Source organism: Macaca nemestrina, chromosome 4, assembly GCF_043159975.1.
Source record: "Macaca nemestrina isolate mMacNem1 chromosome 4, mMacNem.hap1, whole genome shotgun sequence".
In the NCBI taxonomy this organism is placed as follows: domain Eukaryota; kingdom Metazoa; phylum Chordata; class Mammalia; order Primates; family Cercopithecidae; genus Macaca; species Macaca nemestrina.
Window position 1 is genome coordinate 103,693,616 of NC_092128.1, and position 22,984 is coordinate 103,716,599.

Consider the following 22,984-nt stretch of genomic DNA (forward strand, 5'->3'; position numbering starts at 1 on the left):
GTAGGCAACAGATCAATGTATCTTGAGTTTTTAATCCATTCAGACACTCTATATCTTTTGATTGGAGAATTTAGTACATTTACATTTAATGTTACTTTTTTCTACTTCTTTTCCAATATTCATACAATGTTATGATTGATAAGTGATAAGTTACTCCTGCCATTTTGTTGTCTGTTTTCTGGCTGTTTTATGATCTTTTCTTCCTTCTTTCTCCCTTTCTTGTATTACTTTTAGTAGGTATCTTTGATCTTTGGGAGTTCGAATATGAAATGCCTTGAGGTAGTCTTCTTCGGGTTAAATCTACTTGGTGTTCTATAATCTTCTTGTTCTTGATATTGTTATCTTTCTCTAGGTTTGGGAAGTTCTTTGTTATTATCCCTTTAATAAACTTTCTACACCTGTCTGTCTACCTCTTTTTTAAGGCCAATAACTCTTAAATTTGCTCTTTTAAGGCCATTTTCTAGATTCTGTAGGTGTGCTTCATTGTTTTTTTTCCTTTTGTCTCACTGACTATATTTCTAAATAGCCTGTCTTAAAGCTCACTAATTCTTTCTTCTGCTTGATCAATTCTACTATAAAAAGACATAAATTCTTCTGTATGCCAATTGCATTTTTTCAGCTCCAGAATTTATGCTTAATCTTTTTTAATTATTTCGATCTCTTTGTAACATTTATCTGATAGGATTCTGAATTCCTTCTCTGTTTTCTTGAATTTCTTTGAGTTTCCTCAACACAGCCATTTTGAATTATCTGTCCAAAAGGTCGCATATCTATTTTTCTCCAGGATAGGTCCCTGGTGCCTTATTTAGTTCTTTTGCTAAGTTCATATTTTTCTGGATGGTGTTGATGCTTGTAGATGTTCTTTAGTATCTGGGCATTGAAGAATTAGTTATTTCTTATAGTCTTTATAGTCTGGACTTGTTTGTACCCATCATTTTTGGGAAGGCTTTCCAGATATTTGAAAGGACTTGGGTGTTGTGATCTAAAGCTTTATCTGCTTTAGAGGGCAACTCATGCACAGTAATCCTGTGGTTCTTGAAGACTTGTAGAGGTACTGCCTTGATGGACTTGGGCAAGATCCAGGAGATTTCTCTGGATTATCAGACAGAGACTCTTATTCTCTTCCCTTAATTTTTCCCAAACAAATGAAGTCTCTCTCTCTGTTCTGGGCCACCTGAAGCTGGAGGTAGAGTGACACAAGCACCCTTGTGGCCACGACCACTGTGACTGCACTAGGTCAGACCTGAAGTCAGGACAGCACTGGATCTCACCCAAGGCCTTTTAGAACCACTGCCTGTCTACTTACCTGTATTCACTCAAGACCCCAGAGCTCTACAGTCAGCATGTAGCAAAGCCAGCCAGGCCTATGTCCTTCCCTTCAGAGTGATGAGTTCTCCCAAGTTCTGGTGGGGGTGCTGTCAGGGAGATAGGGACTACAGTCAAAAACCTCACCATCTACTTGGTGTTCTATTGTACTGTGGCTGAGCTGCATCACACCACAAGGTGCAGTGCTTCCCACTCTTTCCTCCTCTTTCCAAAGGCAGAGGAGCCTCACCCTGTGGCCACCACCACCACAGGCCCATGGAGAGTATTGCCAGACTACCACTGATGTTCCCTTAAAGCCCAAGGGCTCTTAAGTCAGCTTGTGGTGAATCTGCCTGACCTGGGTCTCACCCTTCAGGGAAGTGGGTTCTCCTTTGACCCAGGGCGGGTGCAGAAATACCATGCAAGAGCCAAGTCTTGGAATTGGGGACCCCGAGAGCCCGCTTTGGGTTCTACTCACCTCTGGCTGAGCTGGTACCTAAGGTGTAAGACAGAGTCCCTTTACTCTTCCCTCTGCTTTTCTCAAGCATAAAGACTGTTGCTCCATAGCAACTACATCTGGAATGTGCTGAGTCTCACCTGAAGCCAATAAGTCTCAGAGTCTCACTGAAGGCTCTCAATGGAGTACCTGTCTATTACTGCTGGTTGTTTAGTGCCCAAGGGCTCTTCAGTTAGCAGGTGATGAATCCTGCCAGAACTAGGTCCTTCCCTTCAAGGCAGCAGGTTCCCTACTGGCCCACATTGTATGTAGAAACACCATCTGGGAACTGGGGCCTGGAATGGAGGGCGGCCTCATGACTCTAACCAGTGCCCTATCCTGCTATGGCTGAGCTGGTATCCAGGATGCAAGACCAAGTCCTCCCCATTCTTCCCTCTCCTCTCCTAAAGTGGTAGGAAGGAGTCCCTTTTGAAGCCACAAGCTGTGCAACCTGGACTAGGTGAGAGTTGATGCCAGCACTCCCACAGCTGCCCTGGCTGGTGTCTCAGTAGGCCATGCACCCACTGAGTTCACTGTCTCTGGGCCTGTTTCAGCCCTAGGACTCATCTAGGAGTTGTGGTCCTTGTGGCCTACACTGCTTTTCAAGTTTACTTACAGCCCCAAAGTACTTTAGTTCATTGTCATGATGCTTGGGGGAACTCAATTTCTGACTGCTGGAATTGGTGATTTCTTGTTGGCTAGGGCTGGTTTAAGTGTTTTCTCCATGGGCAGGTATCAGCTGAGTTTTGTCCAGTCTTCCTTTCTGCTATAACAGGGCAGCACTGAGTTCAGTGCCTTACATTTGCTGCATTCTCCCTCCCCCAGTGCACAGAAATGCTCTTTACACCATGCAACCATTGCTGGGGAGTGTGGGAGGAGTGGTGTTGGCAATTCAATACTTTTTTCTACTTCTTCTGTGCATCTTTCAGCAATATTAAGTCAAAACCAGGTACTGGCTGGGTGCGGTGGCTCATGCCTATAATCTAAGCCCTTTGGGAGGCCGAGGCAGGAGGATCACTTGAGTTCAGGAGTTTGAGACCCGCCTGGCCAACATGGTGAAACCTCATCTCTACCAAAAATACAAAAAATTAGTGGGGCATGGTGGCACGTGCCTATAATTCCAGCTACTCAGGAGGCTGAGGCAGGAGAATCGCTTCAACCTGGGAGACGTATGTAGCAGTGAGCCTAGATTGTGCCACTGTACTCCAACCTGGGTGACAGAGTAAGACTCTGTTTCAAAAACAAAACAAAACAAAACAAAAACAAAACCAGGTACTGTCACTGTTCACCTGCTTTTGCTTCTCATGAAGGTGCTTTTTTCTGTGTAGGGAGTTTTAAATTGCTATCCTTGTTGGGGGATGCTTGGTGCAGGCTTCTATTTTGCCGTCTTGCTCCACCTCCCATCTGAGTTTATATAATTTACTATCTCATGATTAAAAATCTAAAAAGCTATAAGAACTTTATTTCTACTTATGGAAACATGCTTAAATGTGTTTATGCATGTCCACGGTATTTTTACATTATAAAATATGTCATAGCCAAAATTCATAAACATTTTATTAACAGTGAGAAAAATGAGTGCTTATATAAAATATATAGCAAATAACCCCCCCTTTTAGTTTATGTGACTTAACTAAATGTTTCATTAATTGTTTTAAAATTGTCTTCAAAATTGTCAACATACATTTTTGCCTAGGTTTACTGGTCAGATAATTTTATATTTGTTTTTGCTAGATGTGTTAAGGTCATGATGCTATAAACCCAGTCTAAAACAGAATGACTTTGTTGTGAAATTCTTTCATATATAAGATTGATTTAATGTTGTTGATATACTTAAAACAGCTCTGTCTTCTGAGTTATCAACAGGATACCCATGTATTTAACTTTAAAGTTCTTACTTAGATAAATACTTGATATTAACAGACATGAAACTTGTTAATAAACACAGCAATGACTAGCTTTGTCTCATATTTCAGTTTTCAGAAGTAATCTAGATGTAATTGATAAAAAATAAATTAGTTAATTATAAATAGAGTAAATATTTATTAATGAAATTTTTATGTAATTTAAAATCCTGAAGTTATATTATGTTAAATAGTAGATACAATGTCTGGATCACATCCAAATAAGATAAAAATGGAAACAAACCACTGAATAAATATAAGTTCATTTTTGGCTTTTTAAAGTTTATAAAATTTTAAATATGTTTATATTTATTAATCAAAAATGAATTTAGGAAAAAATACTTTTATATGATAAATAATCTTGAATAGTAAATTTTAGTCCTATAAAATAATTGACTTTTATATAAAATGAAAAATGGGAGGATAAAGACTTGGGCATTAAAAAAATGAGAAAATCTCTAAGCAAGTCAAAGAGCATTTATGAATAATAGGCCTATGAGAAAACTTTCATGAATGATCAGGTTGGCTGGGATTAAAAATAAATAGTTTATAAGTGGTTTTCTAAAATTTAAACATTGACTTTGGAGGTGCACTGATACAGGACCAGAGCCTGGTCCTTCATTTTTAAAACAACATTTTCTTGAAGTATTGATCTGCTCCTGATAAAACTGTAAGAAGCTTTCATTTTGAATTCTAAAATCTATTTCTTTAACAGCTACTTCTAAACTGCAGGCAGTTTCTACTTCTGCTACCTTTTTTCACTGAGATTTATTTAATTTCCCTAGTTTCACATTAAAAATGCTGTCTTCTTCATTTAAAATAGTAATTTCATTGCTTTTTTTTTTTTTTTTTTTTTTTGAGACAGGGTTTCACTCAGTCATGCAGGCTGGAGTGTAGTTGCACGATCATGGCTCACTGCAGCCTTGACCTACTGGGCTCAAGCATTCCTCCAACTTCAGCCCCCCTAGTAGCTGAGACTAAAGGCACATGCAACCATGCCCGGCTATTTTTGTATTTTTTGTAGAGACAGGATTTTGCCATATCGTCCAGGCTGGTCTCGAACTCCTGGGCTCAAGTGATCTGCCCACCTTGGCCTCCTAAAATGCTTGGATTACAGATATTGCACCTGTCTGGTAATATCACTTGAGGTAGAGTTTTGCTTTTGCAATTTCTTGGATTCATATCTCAGTGGTTCAAATTTGCCATGTCTTGCTATTTGATTTGCAGGTCATATATCATTGCATTCAGGTTTTTCTCCTCTTTAGAAAGCCTGGGATGGTAACTCTCTCCTTCAATTTTTTTCATCAGTTGCTATACTTTTTTTTTTGGTTCTAACTGCTGGTATGACCTGACACTAAATATTTATCCTGAAGGTCTAGAAATCAATGCTGTTTTTCAATATAACTTGATTCTGTACTTTTGGCTTTTCTTGATACATGTAAATTGTTATAATCATGACCTGGGACACATCTTCCTGTATCTTATTAAATTCAAGTACCCTTTTCATCAGATTTGACTTCCAGGTTATCTAAATGAGCTCCCCAAAAGGAGAAACAATCACATTGCAGATTTAATTTTTTGGTACCTGGCCTGAGGAAGATTATACATTTTATCAACATAATTTCCTGTGTTGCCTATGTTATATTTGATTTCTTTTTTAAACCTGAAGTTTAAAATGGTTAAGATAATTTTAATGTGATTATTTGTATGGCTTTTTAAGCCTTTTGATTATCACTTTGGTTATATGAATGACTTATTTCACAAGTAACTTGTGATTCTGTATTGATGCAGTGTTTTGAGCCTTTTAAAAAACTTCTTCAAAATCAAATTCCAATTTAAGATTTTTAAATGTAGAATTAACTTTGGAATTTTCCAGTTGGACTCCTGGAAAGCATTGAAAGATATCAGGGGAACCAGCCCCCAATATTTCAACGTAGGTTTTTTTCTATTTTCCCTAAGTGTCGGCCAGTCTGAGAAATAGAGAAAGAGTACAAAAGAGAGAAATTCTACAGGTGGGCCTCTGGGGGTGACATCACCTATTGGTAGGTCTGTGATGCCCCTTGAGCCGCAAAACCAGCAAGTTTTTATTAGGGATTTCAAAAGGGGAGGGGGGTACAAACAGGGAGTAAGTCACAAAGATCACATGCTTGAAAGGGCAATAAAAAATCACAAGGCCAGGGCGAAATTAGAATTACTGATGAGGTTCCATGTCCCACTGGGCATGCATTGTCATTGATAAACATCTTAACAGGAAACAGGGTTTGAGAGCAGACAACCGGTCTGACTAGAATTCACCAGGCTGGAATTTCCTAATCCTAGCAAGCCTGAGGGCATTGCAGGAGACCAGGGCGTATTTCATCCCTTATCTTCAACCTCATAAGGAGGACACTCCCAGAGTGGCTGTCCATAGACCCACCCCGGGAATGCATTCCTTTCCCAGGGTTATTCCTTGCTGGGAAGAGTTCAGTGATATTTCTCCTATTTGCTTTCTGCAAGAAGAGAAATATGACTGTATTCTGCCCGGCCGCACAGGCAGTCAGACCTTATGGTTATCTCCCTTGTTGCCTGAAAATCACTGTTATCCTGTTCTTTTTTAGGATGCCCAGATTTCATATTATTGAAATACATGTTTTACAAATAATTTTTACAGATAATGCAATCATCACAGGGTCCTGAGGCGACATACATCCTCAGCTTACAAAGATGACGGGATTAAGAGATTAAAGACAGGCATAGAAAATTATGAGATGTAATCCCAGCACTTTGGGAGGCCGAGATGGGCGGATCACAAGGTCAGGAGATCGAGACCATCTTGGCTAACCCGGTGAAACCCTGTCTCTACTAAAAAATACAAAAAACTAGCTGGGTGAGGTGGCAGGTGCCTGTAATCCCAGCTACTTGGGAGGCTGAGGCAGGAGAATGGCGTAAACCCGGGAGGCGGAGCTTGCAGTGAGCTGAGATCCGGCCACTGCACTCCAGCCTGGGTGACAGAGCGAGACTCTGTCTCAAAAAAAAAAAAAAAAGAAAATTATAAGAGTATTGATTGGGGAAGTGATAAATGTCCATGAAATCTTCACAATATATGTTCAGAGACTGTAGTAAAGACAGGCATAAGAAATTATAAAAGTATTAATTTGGGGAAATAATAAATGTCCATGAAATCTGCACAGTTTATGTTCTTCTGCTGTGGCTTCAACCAGTCCCTCCGTTCGGGGTCCCTGACTTCCCGCAACAAAAAGATATCTTTCTCATCTTGTAGAGGTATTAAATGATTTGGGTTATTTGGTAAATTTTATAAGAAACATTGTCAAATGATAACTGATGCTAGGTTTTTCTTTTATTTGCATTTATGGGAATGTTATTGATATGAATGTTTGAAAAATTATATAAGTTCATACAAGTCTGCTGGAAATGATGGCTCATGCCTATAATCCCAACACTTTGGGAGGCTGAGGTTGGAGGATTGCTTATAGCTAGGAATTTGTGACCAGCGTGGGCAACAAAGCAAGACCCTGTCTCTACTAAAACAAAACAAAACAAAAAAGAAAAAAAAAAGTCAAGCATGGTGGTACAAACGTATAGTCCCAGCTGCTTGAGAGGCGGAAGCAAAAGGATTGCTTGAGTCCAGGAGTTTGAGGTTGCAGTGAGCTATGAATGTGTGACTGCACTCTAGCCCGGGCAATAGAGCAAGACCGCATCTTTAAAAAAAAATCATACAAATGTATTATATTACCAGTCATAATTCTGGTTATCTTCAAATACTGTGTGTAATAGCAATAAATAAATGTTCTTCTCAGTTGTTAACTTCATCAGATTTTTAACCATGGCTGTTTTAAGTTTTTGTCATCCATGTTGTTGCTTTGAATTATTTTTTTAAAAACAGACTCATAGAAAATATTCTAACAAGTACTCTTTTGTTTTTATTTGTTTATTTTTGAGACAATCTTGCTCTGATGCCCAGGCTGGAGTGCAGTGACGTGATCCTGGTTTACTGTGACCTCTGCCTCCCTGGTTCCAGTAATTCTCATGCCTCAGCCTCCTGAGTAGGTGGGATTACAGGCTTGCACTACCACGCTGGGTTAATTTTCTGTATTTTTAGTAGAGATGGGGTTTCACTATGTTGGCCAGGCTGTTCTTGAACTTTTGGCCTCAAATGATCCTCCCACCTTGGCCTCCCAAATTGCTGGGATTACAGGCATGAGCCATTGTGCCTGGCCCTAAAAAATGCTCTTAAATACAGGTTTCTAAAAGCTTGAAGATCAATGGACAAAATAACACTTTCCAGAACTGTAATAAAAAAGTGAGTTCATGAAACTATTAATCAAGATCAGGCAGAACAAAAATTAATTACATGAGTTTAAATAACTGATGAAGACAATGTTTTTATGACTTTATTTCAAATGTTGTTGGTTCTTTACTCAAATATTTTTTTCCAGATTTAAGAAAATCTTGTCTCTTAAGCTATTTATAATTTATAGCAATTTGATAAAGTATACTTGTGTAAACAAAGATAAAACCTTTTTTTCTCTTTACTTGATTCCTCCATAATTAGAAAACCATTTGTGAGTCTTCTTGTGGTAATATGGACATTTCAATAAGTCTAATAAAAATCTGCTGTGTCTATATAGCAGAATACAATCGTAAACTGGTTATATTACCAAGGCTTTGACTGAAAGGTCATTTTTGAAACTACTGGGGCCAGACGTGGTGGCTCACGCCAGCAATTCCAGCACTTTGGGGGACCAAGGTGGGTGGATCATTTGAGCCCAGGAGTTGGAGAGCAACCTGGACATGGCAAAACTTCGTCTCTACAAAAAATACAAAAATTAGCCGGGCGTGGTGGTCTGTGCCTGTAGTCCCAGCTTACTAGGAAGGCTGAGGTGGGAGAATCGTTTGACCCTGGGAGGTTGAGGCTTCAGTGCTTCAATGAACAGTGATCGTGCCACTGCACTCCAGTCTAGGCGACCCTGTCAGTAAGACCCAGTCTCAGTAAAAACAAAAAAAAAACAAAAACAAAAACAACCAAAAAAACCCCCAAAACCAAAAAACTAAAACTAGAATGGTATTTTCTACTGGGAATGTGGGTTTGTGGATTGGTGGTGAAATACAGAAAATTTAAAGCCTACACTAGAATCCACTGAAAAAAGCAAACAAGAAAAATTTCAAGGTTGGCTACACTGAATGTGAATGTAAAGATTTTTTAAAAAAGTAAAAAACAAAAGAAGACATAGATCCAATCCCATGTACCAGGAAATCCACTCTAAGGTATAGACGGAAAATATATTTAACACGTGTATCAGGACACAGGCACAAGTAACTTCAAAGCAGCGCTGTTTTAAATAGTAAAAAAAGGAGAAACTGGAAACTGTTCAAAAGCTCCATCATCTCTATGATCTTGGTCTTCCGCCCCGTCTTCCTCTCCAAGGTGAATGTGTACTGGGCCAGCACCACCCCCACCACCATGGGGCACAAGCTGGCGCTCGCTACCGCGACCACCCTCGCCACGGTCGCGCGGTGCATGGACGAAGCCCTCATGAATGTCCCGGCAGGAAAAAAACACGGCGATTGGGACTCTCAGAAGCGCGGAATCGCAGAGCACCACCTAGATGCCCGCGACGCCGTGTCCCCGCTAGGCCCCACCCACACGCTTGGAGGGGAGGGCGCGGGCACGCTTCTGGGGGGCGTGGCCTGCGCCCAGAGCCCAGGCAGGAGGCGGGTCTTCCTTGAGGAACTGCTGTCATGACGGGGCAGAGGATTGCAGTAATTATCGCTCTCTGCTAATAAGAACCAGGCCGTGGTTCACTCGAGCCCCGCCCCAGCAGTAATCTAATTCCAACCGCGGCCCCCTGAGAAGTCGGTCTCCTCCTTCGCGCCTCAGCCTCTCTGGACTCCAGCCCCCAGAAGGCGGCGCGGCGCGGCGTGACTGCGCAGTGGCGTCCGTTGTAAGTGCTATGACAACAGGGCGAAGATGGCTCAGAGTTAGTGTGGAGAGGGGAGGTGTCCCTTCCGCTGCGGCCGTCGGGTTTCTGCTACATCCCATTCGCCGCCTCCTCCATCCTTTCCTCCTCGGTGTGAGCAGCAGGACTTGCATTTGTTCTTGCCTGCCTAGTGTCTTCCAAGGGATAGATGCCGTTTCCTCTGCTGGTCTCTGGGGGGTGACGGGGGGCGCAGGGGAGCTTCTTGGGGGAATCACTCCAACTCTGTGGAGCTGATGGTACTGCCTGGTGGGGCTCTCTCTTTGCCCGGGACGTGGAACAACTTTCAGCTGGAGGACGAGAGGGAATAGTGAAGCTAAAGGTTGCTTTTCTTTGCACCCTCCGTTCTTGCTCCCTCTGCTCCATCACTGGGACCTTGTCAGGCGTTCATAAAGGGAAATTTGCGGAACGAGGGTTCGCAGAAAGGTGAGACAGAGCTCATCTGACGTGGCATCAGGTAAGATGGTATGTCTGGTATTAAATTTCGGGTACATGAATGCCCTTTCCGTTTTTTATTTTGTGAACAAGATCCTCCAATGCAATAAAATGGTTTGGGGGCTGTAAGGTGATTGATTTCTTAGAAAGATGTTTGCACTGGAATAAACACTAGGAGCACAAAGTGTATGCGATTCTGTGAATACCTTTGAGAAAAAAGGGATGAGGCTTTTTAAGGATTCCATTGAGGAATGTCACATGGAGCATGAGCATCCTCCTGAGACACTTCAACAGGTCTGTGAGTAAATGGGCAGAACAGTTCCCAGCCTACGACTGAAGTAGGATGCATGTACTAATACCCCCATTCCTTCTCGTAATAGGATTATTGTTTCTTCTCTTTTTACTTGGAGACCACAACAGTTTAGATGAGCTGCGCTGATTTTATCAGCACTTGCTGCCAGTCAAGTCCTGCATTTGACTTCAATTTCCTGGAGAAATGTATTTTTTTGGGTATCTCACTTTTACTTTAAAAATGAAACCGTATCTTACATGTATACACATCTTACATGTCCTCATTGATAAACAACTTGAAAGATGCTGCAGGATAAGCTATGGGTCTTAAGTTGGCTAGCAATCAGAGAGAGAAAGATTTTCGAACTTATTAGCATTTTATAAAGAAAACAATTACTGAGATTTTTTTTCATGAATAAGCGGAAGAATTAAAAAAAGAAACTAGAAAACCCAGAAGTTTTTAAAGAAGAATTTAAAAAAATTTTATTTTGAAAACAAGTTACAAGTTATTTGTGAGACTTTAAGGGATTTTTCATTGCGTGTAATTGTTGTGGTTAAATTACAACTATACACTTATATTTATGGTACAGCTTCTTGATAGAAATGCTCATTGAAATGCTCATTGAAGGGAAAAAATCCAACAGCAATAGTATATATAGTAATTTTAAAACTTTTACACCTTTTGAGGGATGTAGTAAGTCTTACGCTTTAGAATACTTTCAAATATTTTTTGAAAATTATTAAAATACATGAAGTTATTATAAAACATCCCTGCTGATTAATAACATTTCCATTAGTGATTGCTATCCGTCTTTGTGAGCCCCATTTCAAATTTCAGTCCAGAGGGTGAGTTTGGCATTTGTAATTGTGTCTCGCACAGAACACACTACCATTGTCTCTTTCCACTACCACTGCTACCACCGTCTCTCCCACCACCACTGTTTCTATTGTTAGGTTATTACTGACTATTGAGTACTTGCTATGGGTTGAACCATTTTATCCTCCTCCATCCTAGAACAATTGAGATACTAGAGGATGAGGGACTTGTTTCAGGTCATGTAGTGGAAACGTGGTCAGAAAGTGGACCCAGAGCTGTCCTACTCCAAATTTTGTGTTATTTTGCCCTTTGCATCTTTTGTTGAAAATTCCAAGTGAGCCCTTGTATTATTGCCTACAAAAGCAGTATACTTCTAATGCTATATGCATTTGTCATCTTTCTTTGACTGGAAGACCTGATTTCTACTTTCTTAAATTTAATGTGACACTAGCATAACCTGGAAAAAGCAAAGCTCTGAAAATGAACAACAGCTTCAAGGTCTGTTTCCAGAACTGACCTTCAAACCCGTATGTTTTTCCCACAGCATTCTTTGGGGTTATTACTTTCACAGCTGATCATATTGTAGGACTAGGTCAATGAGGTGTTAATACAGCCACCTCTTAAATAAAACCTGAATTTGAGTAAACTTGTTGTAGAAAAAATAAGTATTCAAAACAAACAAGTGTCAAGTGAAGAATGTAGAAGAGAATTTCTAGAGTTTAGGGGGTAAGGAGATTATCTCCCATTTATATTCTAACAAGGCATTAGAAACTAATCTGTTGTGCCTATTTATAGGAATGCCCCTGTTACAACATTCAAATTATTGTCTTCTAATCATCCTTTAACAATTTAATCAAATGTATGACATACTTGCCTGCAGTTTGAACTTGTAGTTATTAGAATTAGTGTGAATAGAGCTATTGTTTTTATAGTCTACATGGAGGGGCGTGTGCATAGGCCATTTGTTTAGGGTTCTGGAGTAGACAGTCTGGGTTTAGGTACCGCACATCACTTAACTAGTGAGACCACTGGCGCAGGTTTCTTAACCTCTCTGTATTCAAGGATACCTGAATAATAGTATCTACAATTTACTTTGTAGTTTTGTTATGAAGATTAAAATAGAATGCTTGCAAAGCGTTTAGAATCCTGACTGGGCTTTAGTAAATGATTAGTAGATACTTTCCTTTAAGGCGATATCATTAAAAACCTGGTTTTTATTTTCCAGTTACTTAAAAGACAAATCAGTAAGCAACTGGAAATCAACACTGAATGAAAAGGGGATAAAATGCAAACCTCGGTTCCTTATTCAAGACAGTTAACTAAACTGAATTTAAAAAATCAGTGTATACATATTTTATTTTTTGTTATTTAGAACACTTTTTGTTTATTTTTGTAACCCAAAAGCCAGGTTTCATGACTGAAAAATGTTTATTACTATTGGTCCTTACCATCCTTCCTAACCTGTCAGTATCAGATCTCCCCCACCCAACTGCTTATCTTAATATCTCAATGTCAAGGCCTATATCTTTCCTAGATTGGAATACAGATGAGCATTTTATTTATGTCTCAATTTATGGCTAATTTTTCATTTTCTTGATGACTTAGGATGTCTTCCAGGAAAAAGGGCAGAATGTATTTTGCTGACTTTCTAAATTTAATTTGCTGTTGCACTTTTTTTTAAATATTTAAAGAAGTTTAAAAAATTTTTGTTTTTTCTGCCATGCTTGGCAAAGATGATGTCTCACTATGTTGCCCAGGCTTGTCTTGAACTCTTTAGCTCAAGTGATAAATCCACCTTGGCCTCCCAAAGTGCTGGGATTACAGGTGTGTGCCACTGCTCCTGGCCTAATGGTAAATGTGGCCAAAATACAGGAGTGTTCTACTTTAAAAAAAAAAAAAAAAAAAAAAAAGACACTTCATTTTTGTTTTTTGGGAGAATTTGAAGCATAAGCAAAAGCATAAAGAATAACAAAATGAACCCCCATGTATCCATCACCATTTGTTCTCTTTAAAAAAAAAAACAGCTTTGTTGAAATATAATTCAAATACTATACAATTCACCCATTTAATGCATAAAATTCAATTCCTTTTTTGTATGTTCACAGATACATGTAACCATTACCACAGCCAAGTTTGGGTTATTTTTATCAACTCAAAAAGAAACCGCACATCCTTTAGCTGTAACTCTCCTTCCCGCTTCGTTCTCCCCTACGCTGAGACCTAAGCAACTATGAATCTACTTTCTGTCTCTATGAATTTGCCTATCCTGGATATTTTATATAAACAGAATCATATAATAGGTGGCCTTTTGTGACTGGCTTCTTTAACTTAGCATGTTTTTAAGAGCCAGATATGTCTTATTCTAAAACCTATATGCTTTTATTCATTTATGTTGTAACATATATCAGTATTTTGTTCTTTTCTTTTTTATGGCCAAATAATATTCCACTGTATGGATACTACCTTTTGTTTATATATTCATCAGCTGATGGACATTTGGGTTGTTTCCAAATTTTGGCTATTATGAATAATGCTACTATAAACATTTATGTGTAAGTTTTTTTGTATGGACATATGTTTTCATTGCTCTTGGATAGATACTTCAGTATTAAATTGCTGGGTCATATGGTAATTCTGTGTTTAAGTGTTAGAGGAACTTCTAGATTCCTTTCTAAAGTGGTTGCATCATTTTGCATCCCCACTAGCAGTATATGAGGGTTCTGATTTCTCCACATCCTCACCAACACTTATTACTATCTGACTTCTTTGATTCTGTCATAGTAGGCGTGAAGTGATATCTCATAGTTTTGATTTGTGTTTCCCTAATGACTAATTATGCTGAGCATTTTTTTTTTGGAAACAGAGTTTTGCTCTTGTTGCCCAGGCTGGAGTGTAATGGTGTGATTTTGGCCCACTGCAACCTCTGCCTCTTGGGTTCAAGCGATTCTCTTACCTCCCAAGTAGTTGGGATTACAGGCACCTGCCACCATGCTTGGCTATTTTTGTTTTGTTTTGTTTTTTGTATTTTTAGTAGAGATGGGGTTTCACCATGTTGGCCAGGCTGGTCTCGAACTCCTGGCCTCAGGTGATCCTCCTGCCTTGGCCTCCCAAAGTGCTGGGATTACAGGCATGAGCCACTGCACCTGGCCTTGAGCATCTTTTTATGTTCTTATTGGCCATTTGTATATCTTACTTGGAAAAATACCTATTCAGACCCATTGTTCATTTTTAATTGGACTTTTTTTATTATTGAGTTGTATGAGTTCTTGTATATTATCAGATATATGATTTGCAAATATTTTCTCCCATCATTTCATCTTCTTGATGGTGACCTTTGAAAACCAAAAGTTTTTAGTTTTGATGAAGTCTAGTTTATTTATTTTGTTTTTTTTGAGATAGAGTCTCACTCTGCTGCCCAAGCTGAGGTGTAGTGGCATGATTTTAGCTCACAGCAACCTCAAACTCCTGCCTCAGCCTCTCAAGTAGCTGGGACTATAGGCATACACAACCATGCCCAGCTAATTTTTTATTTTTTGTTTAGATGGGGTCTCGCTTTGTTGCCCAGGCTCTTCTCAAACTCTCAGGCTTGAGCAGTTTGCTTGCCTCAGTCTCCCAAAGTGTTGGGATTACGGACGTCAGCCACTGCACCTGGCTTTATTTGTTTATTTATTTATTTTGAGACAGGATCTTGCTCTGTCATCCAGGCTGGAGTGCAGTGGTGCAATCATGGCTCTCTGTAGCCTCAGCCTCCCAGTGTTAAGCAATTCTCCCACCTCAGCCTCCCCAGTAGCTGGGACTACAGGCACACACCACCACACCTGGCTAATTTTTATATTTTTTGTAGTGATGGGATCAGCACAGGCTGGTCTCAGACTCCTGGCTCAAGCAATCCTCCTGCCTTAGCCTCCCAAAGTATTGGAGTTACAGGCATTAGCCACCATGCTTGGCCCTTATTTATTTTTTATTGCTCACATTTCTGGTGTCAAATCTAAGAATCCATTGCCAAATCTGAGGTCATAAAGATTTACTTATATTGTTTTCTAAGAGTTTCAAGAGTTTCATAATTTTATCTGTACATGAGCTTATACTTAGATCTTTGACACATTTTGAGTTAATTTTAAACATATGATTAGAGGTAAGCATCCAATTTCATTCTTTTGCATGTGACTATTCGGTCATCTTAGACCCATCTGTTGCAATTACTTGTTGAATGATCTTGACACCTTTGTTGAAAATTGGTTGATCATAGATGTATGGGTTTATTTCTGGACTCTTAGTATTTTCCATTTATCTTTATGTCTATCCTTATGCTAGTGCCATACTGGCTTAATTATTGTTGCTTTAGTAAGTTTTGGGGAAGTGTGAGTTCTCTACCTTTGTTCTTTTTTAATTTTAAGATTGTTTTTGCTATTCTGGGTCCCTGGAAATTCCATACAAATTTTAGAAGAAACTTGTTGATTTCTACAGAGAAGTCATCTGGGAATCTGATAGGGATTACATTGAATCAGTAGATTGATTTGGGAAGTATTGCCATCCTAACAATATTAAGTCTTCAGATCCATGAACATGGGATGTTTTCCATTTATTTAGATCTTCTTTATTTCTATAACAATGTTTTCATAGTTTTCAGAGCATAAGTTCTACATTTCTTTTGTTAAATTTATTCCTAAGTATTTTTTTTTTTGAGATGGAGTCTTGCTCTGTTGCCCAGGCTGGAGTGTAGTGGTATGATCATAGCTCACTGTAATCTTGAACTCTTGAGTTGAAGTGATCCTCTTGCCTCAGCCTCCTGTGTAGCTAGTATTACAGGTGAGCACCACCATACCTGGCTAACTTATGTATTTTACTCTTTTGGGTGCTATTGTAAATGTAATTATTTTTTAAATTTCATTTTGGATTGTTCATTGCAAGAATATAGAAATATAATTGATATTCGTATATTTATTTTGTATCCTGCAACCTTGCTTAACACATTTAGTAGTTCTAATCTTTTTTTGTGAATTCCTTAGGATTTTCTGTATACAAGATTATGTCATCTGTGAGTAAAGATAGTTTTACTTCTTCTTTTCCCATTTGGAAGCCTTTTATTTCCTTTTCTTACCTAATTGCTATAGTTGAGAGCATCCAGTATGATTTTGAATACAAGTGGTGAATGCAGACATCCTTGTCTTACGCCTGATCTTAGGAGGAAAGCGTTCAGTTTACACTATTAAGTATGATGTAAGCTATGTTGCATAGATGCCTTTTATCAGTGTGAGGAACCTTCTATTCCTAGTGTTTTGAGTGTTTTTTATAATGGAAGAGTTGGATTTATGGAGGTGATCAAGTGGCTTTTGATTTAGATTTTATTGATTTTACATTAGTTCATTTCTGGATGTTAAGGATGCCTACCTTGCATTCTTTAGGTAACTCTATTTAGACATGTTATGTAATACCTTTTATATATTGTTGGATTCAGTTAGCTAGTAGTATTTTGTTGAGGATTTTTGCATCCATATTCATAAGGGATATTGGTCTGTTGTTTTCTTGTGATGTGTTTGGTTTTGGCTCAGGGTAACTAGATTTATAAAATGAGGTGGGAAGTATTCTCTCCTCTTTTGTTTTTTGGAGTGGTTTTTGAAGAATGGGTATAATTTTGCTTTAATTGTTTAGTAGAGTCCACCAGTGGATCTATCTTGGCCTGGCCTTTTCTTTGTGGATAGTTTTTTGATTACTAATTCAATTTCTTTATTTATTATGGATCTATTTAGATTTTTTATTTCTTCTTGAGTCAGCAGAGGGTCTCCTCTGTTCTTGGGTATACCAGTGGAGTATACTTAAGCCCTCAGCTCCCCGTGTGTGTCCCTCCTGTGCTATCTGCACCCAGAGTTAGAGGGGACCGAGGTGTTAGGGGACTGGTGTATCAGCACTGCCCCGAGCACGCACACACATGGCCGGGTTGCGACAGCACCTGGGCTGGGCTTCAACTTTGGTTGGAAATCGGAGTGGGCTCTGGGAGTTGGGAGAGGCCAGGGAGCGGGAGTGGGCACTTCCAAACTGCAGGGGCAGGGGTGCTTCCCGGGCCACCGACAGTGCAGGGATGCCTGGGTCTGGAGTTGTGATTGAGTGGCTGCAGCTGCGCCCAGGAGCGCGGGGCTCCTGCCCCTCCAACTTGGTAGGGGGCGGGGCTCCTCCCTGTTCCCGGCCCCCGCTGGCTCCACAGAGTGGGCAGCCCCTGCTGTGTCTCCCCCGCTGCAGCCAGCGTCTTCGCAGCGGCTGCCATCACTGCTGCCTAAGCTGTCTTTTGAAATCCACCCATTTTTTATCAAAGGAAATTAGTGGTATCCCAACTTTGTACTGATGAGAGTTTGTGGTTTCTTAATTTCTTCGGGGTGGGCAGTGCTGCTTCTGTGCTTCTACTTTTGAAACTGGAGAGAGGCACTTCGGAAACAAATGGTGACTATTGATTATCAGCCCAAATTGTTTTTTTCTATTGTTTATTAATTCTTTAAAGATGTAAGTCCTTATTGTTCAATAAATTATTGTCTACAATGGTGCATGATACTACTTCCGACATTGGGGGAACAAACATACAGATGTTTATGTAATGGAATTTATGAAATTCTCCTATGCATGACCTTATGTTTGCCATGGCATGAAAGTCTTTGTTGTTGCTCTGAAATATTGTTCTGAAATAATTAAGGTAGCTATGTTCTTGTGAGGAAGAGCCATTTATTGGACGTAGGTTTAAAAATTAGCCATTCCTCCACAGTCTTTAAAGATTAAAACAAAGCAAACAAACAACAACAAAAAAATCCTTCTATCGACATACTTTTTCAGTTTTTTGATATTAAATTGCAGATTATTGGCAGCCTAATGAGACAGGGGTCTAGAGACCAGGGAGAGAGTATGCAGAAGCAAGGTCCTGCCATTAGCTGTGTGAGGTATGGGAATCATGTAATTTCTCTGGGCCTCTCCTGTAAAGTGAGAGGACCAGCTGATTGATGGATACTTTACAGCTGTTTTAGGTCTTTGACTTGAAAAATAATTTTTTTTTGAGCCCTCAAAAGGTAACTGATGGCAGAGGCCCTCTGAAAAAGAAGGGGAAAACTGGAGCTCTGCTATAAGAAAATATCCACTTAGGCAATCAGGTATCAGTTATATCATTGCCTCTTCAACCTTAAGGTCCTTGTGATTCACCTGGAGATACTGTTTGGGGAGGATGAGATTCAACATTTCTCATAAGTTTTTGAGTGATACAGATGCTGCTGATCCAGGGAGTACGCCTGGAGTAGCAAGGAACCAAACTCCGTGAAAAGAAGGATTTCAGGAGCAAACAAAGTGGTGGGTGAATGAGGAAAAATTGATAGAGCAGGAGAAACAATAATGATATATATATTTTTAAGAGACAGGGTCTGGCTTTGTTGCCCAGGCTGGAGTGCAGTGGCGCAATCATGGCTCACTGTAGCCTCAACTCCTGGGCTCAAGTGGTAGACTGGCTAATTTTTTTTTTTTTTAGGGGGAGAGATGGGGTCTTGCTATGTTGCCCAGACTGGTCTCAAACTCCTGGCCTGAACCAATTCTCCTGGCTTGGCCTCTCAAAGTGCTGGCATTACAGACATGAACCACTGTGCCTCTCCAAGAAGGATTTAAATGATGTCTTTGTTATTTTGTCAGTACAAGTAGATTTCTAATTTTTGGTTAGAAGTTAATGAGAAATGAGGCTAGGTGTGGTGACTCATGCCTATAATCCCAGCACTTTGGGAGGCTGAGGTCAGGGGATCACCTAAGTTCAGGAGTTCAAGACCAGCCTGACCAACATGGAGAAACCCCGTCTCTACTAAAAATACAAAATTAGCTGGGTGTGGCGCATGCCTGTAATACCAGCTATTCGGGAAGCTGAGGCAGGAGAATCACTTGAACCGAGGAGGTGGAGTTTGCGGTGAGCTGAGATCGTGCCATTGCACTCTAACCTGGGCAACAAGAGTGAAACTCCATCTCAAAAACAAAAACAAAAACAAAAAAGTTAATGAGAAATGAATGTCTTCTATAGGCATTCCTATTTGTCGACATTGTTGGAAAGTTAGTTCTTTCATATTGGAGGATTTTTTTGATTCTTTTTTTGTCTTTTATCTTTTAACAGCCCACTAGATCATAATGTTGGAGGATATTTTTGTATTCATTCTAGCAAGCTGAAAAAATTTATTGACTAGCAGGTTTTTCAGGTCATTTTCATAGGATAGCTACTTTCACTTGATGCAGTATTTATATTCAAACTCCAGCTTTGTCTCTTGTGGTCACTTATCTAAGGATTTTGACTTTTAAAAAATGTATCATTCATTATCATTGACAGAAAAAACTTTTCTTTCTCCCTTACTTGGTTTAGTGTGTTCTCTAGGCAGGAAGATGAAAACCCATGCAGTTTTCTTTTCTGCCTGTGTTAGGCAAAGGTAAGACCCCCCCTTGAGTGTTGTATAGTTCTTCCTTTCTTATTTTTCTCTCCCTGAGACTTTTGAACCGGCTGAAGCAGGAGTGAGCAGAGGATCACTTACTCTTTGGTTGGTTACTACTGATTTCTGTCCTTAGCTATGTCTCCAAATGGAGCTTATGCCTCCATGTCTTCATCCTTTATGGTGTATCAGGAGCACTTGATACAGCAGGTCACTCCCTTATTCTGGACACACTTTTTTTTTTTCCCCCACTTCCTTCCAGATAACTTTCTTCTGGCTTTGTTTTGATCTCAGTGAATGCCCCTTTTAAGCTTCTGGTGGATTCCTCTTCTAATTCTTCTTCTTTTTTTTTTTTTTTTTTTTTCTTTTTTTTTGGAGACGGGAGTCTTGTTCTGTCGCCCCGGCTGGAGTGCAGTGACGCGATCTTGGCTCACTGCAAGCTCCGCCTGTCGGGTTCACGCCCTTTTCCTGCCTCTGCCTCCTGAGTAACTGGGACTACAGGCGCCCGCCACCCCGTCCGTCTAATTTTTTGTATTTTTAGTAGAGACGGGGTTTCACCGTGTTAGCCAGGATGGTCTCCATCTCCTGACCTTGTGATCCACCCGCTTCGGCCTCCCAAAGTGCTGGGATTACAGGCGTGAGCCACTGTACCCGGTCGGATTCCTCTTCTTCTTAACCTCTGTACCATTCCTTTGTCTTCTAAGCTTGTGTCTGGTTTTCTCCAGATTTCTCATCATGCACCTTTCCCTTTCGTGATTATGCTTTTTATCCTTTTATCATAGCCATCCTTCATAGCCATGAAGATGACTGTGCTGTGTCCTGTGAGTCCTCCTAGGAAATCATTGGCATTTCAAGTGTGAATTTGGGTAATATTCTGCTCTGAGCTGCGAGAGAATGATGTATCCTCATTCTTGTAGTCCAGTAGTATGGCATATTACAATTCTCCTAGGTATTTGGCATATATAGTGAGACTATCTGGGATGTATTGAATACTGTTACTTTCCTCTCAAAAATCCAGTAAAAGTATAATACAGATGATTATTATGTTTTTTGAATGCTTGCTCCCAGATTTGAAGTTTAGTAATCTGACAATTTGTATGGTTACATAATGTCATCAGTAAAAACAAATGGTGCAAATATTTTTCAGAAAGTTTCCCACATATTTTGAAACTCATTATAAATTTGTTTACCTGTTAGTTATTTGTTCACTTCCATCAACTTCCAGTGTTTATCTAATTTCTTTCTTAGCATAAAGAGAGGACTTTGGATGGAGTTTTCGTTCTTTTTTCTCCTGGTATTTCTTTTTTTAAACTAGTCATTTTGAAAGAATTTCAGACTCACTTAGAAGTTGTAAAAATAATGGTTTCCCAATGAAAACAGTACAATGATCAAAACCATCAAATTTGTTTTTGTCGTAGAGACTGGATCTCTGTTTTGTAGGCTGGAGTGCTGTGCCTTGATCAAAGCTCACTGCAGGCTGGCGCGATGGCTCACACCTATGATTCCAGCACTTTGGGAGGCTGAGGTGGGTGGATGGCTTGAGATCAGGAGTTGGAGACCATCCTGGTCAACATGGGGAAACCCCATCTCTACTAAAATACAAAAATTTGCTGAGCGTGTTGGCAGGTGTCTGTAATCCCAGCTACTTGGGAAGCTGAGGCAGGAGAATCGCCTGAACTTGGGAGGCAGAGGTTGCAGTGAGTGGGATTGTGCCACTACACTCCAGCCTAGGTGTCAGAGCAAGACTCTGTTTCCCACCCCCCAAAAAAGCTCACTGCAACTTCAAACTCCTGGGCTCAGTTGATCCTCTCCTCAGACTCCTGAGAGTAGTTGGGACTATAGGCATGGACCACAAAGCCCATCTAATGTTTTTATTTTTTGTAGAGATAGGGTCTCCCTATGTTGCTTAGGCTAATTATAGATGTTAGCCACTGGGCCCAGCCCACCATTAAATTGACATTAATATAATACTAAAGTTAAACTATAGATTTGATTTGGATTTTACCAAATCAAATTGGATGCACTTTTTTTTTGTAGATATTTCTAAGAAATTAATCCCAAAGAAAGTGCCTTTTATTATTAGCTCCTTATAGTTACACCCTTCTGTAAGCCTAGCAACCACATGGCTGTTCTACATTACTATGATTTTGTCATTTTGAGAATTAGAAATGTAATTATTTAATATTTTACCTTTTTGGATTTTTTTTTTTTCATTCAGCATAAGGCTCTTGAAATCTATCCAAGTTGCATGTGTCAGTTATGTTTTAAATTCTTAAGTTATATTGGTATGGTGTGGATGTACCATAGTGTGTTTAACCAGGACATTGAGTTTTTTTCTTTAATGTAAGTTTAAAAAATCATAAAAAGGGATCAAAACCAGAGCAACAGCTAACACTTATTGAGTGCTTATTATGTGCCAGGTATTGTACTAAGTGGTCTACTGTATTCCTTTTTGTAAAAAACTAAAACTGTATATTTTTTATTTTTAATAGTGGTAAAATACGTGTAACATAAAATTGAACATCTAACCATTTTTAACTATATAGTTCAGTAATGGTAGGTAAATTGACATTGTTGTACAACCAATCTCCAGAACTTCTCATCTTGCAAAGTCAAAACTATATACCTATTAACAGTTCTCCTTTCTTCCTAGCCCCTGACAGTCACCATTCTTAATGTTTCTGTGACTATTCTAGGTACCTCACATAAGTGGAATCATATGGTGTTTGTCTTTTTGTGACTGGCTTATTTTACTTAACATAATGTCCTCAAGGTTCATCTACATAGCATATGTCAGAATTTCCTTCCTTTTTAAGGCTGCATAATATTCCATTGTATGGGTATACCACATTTTCTTTATCCATTTATCCATTGATGGATGTTTAGATTGCTTCTACCTCTTGGTTATTATGAATTATGATACAGTAAATCTGTGTGTAAAAATATCTCTCTGAGATGCTGTTTTTAGTTCTTTTGGATATCCGCCAAGAAGTGGGATGGCTGGATCAAAACTTCTATGTTTAATTTTTTTTTTTGTTTTTGAGACGGAGTCTCACTCTGTCGCCCAGGCTGGAGTACAGTGGTGTGATCTCGGCTCACTGCAAATTCTGCCTCCCAGGTTCATGCCATTCTCCTGCCTCAGTCTCCCAAGTAGCTGGGACTACAGGTGCCTGCCACCACACCTGGCTAATTTTTTGTATTTTTAGTAGAGACAGGGCATCACTGTGTTAGCCAGGATAGTCTCGATCTCCTGACCTCGTGATCCACCTGGCTTGGCCTCCCGAAGTGCTGGGATTAAAGGCGTGAGCTACTGCGCCCGGCCCTATGTTTAA

General features: G+C 39.6%; 1 protein-coding gene across 4 annotated transcripts in view; it reads left to right on the forward strand.

Annotated features, from left to right (window-relative positions):
• LOC105475849 (Bardet-Biedl syndrome 9) overlaps positions 1-22,984 on the forward strand; it is a 555,557-nt gene that overhangs the window by 57,523 nt on the left and 475,050 nt on the right. The window contains exon 1 of one of the 4 annotated variants that reach the window (XM_011731401.3): positions 9,381-9,647. The exons of 1 other annotated variant lie outside the window; for it this stretch is intronic. The gene's annotated coding sequence lies outside the window, so the exon portion shown is untranslated. Of the gene's footprint in view, positions 1-9,380; positions 10,138-22,984 lie in introns of those variants that run through there. 2 more of the 4 variants (XM_011731400.2, XM_071094045.1) reach the window with 2 other exon arrangements.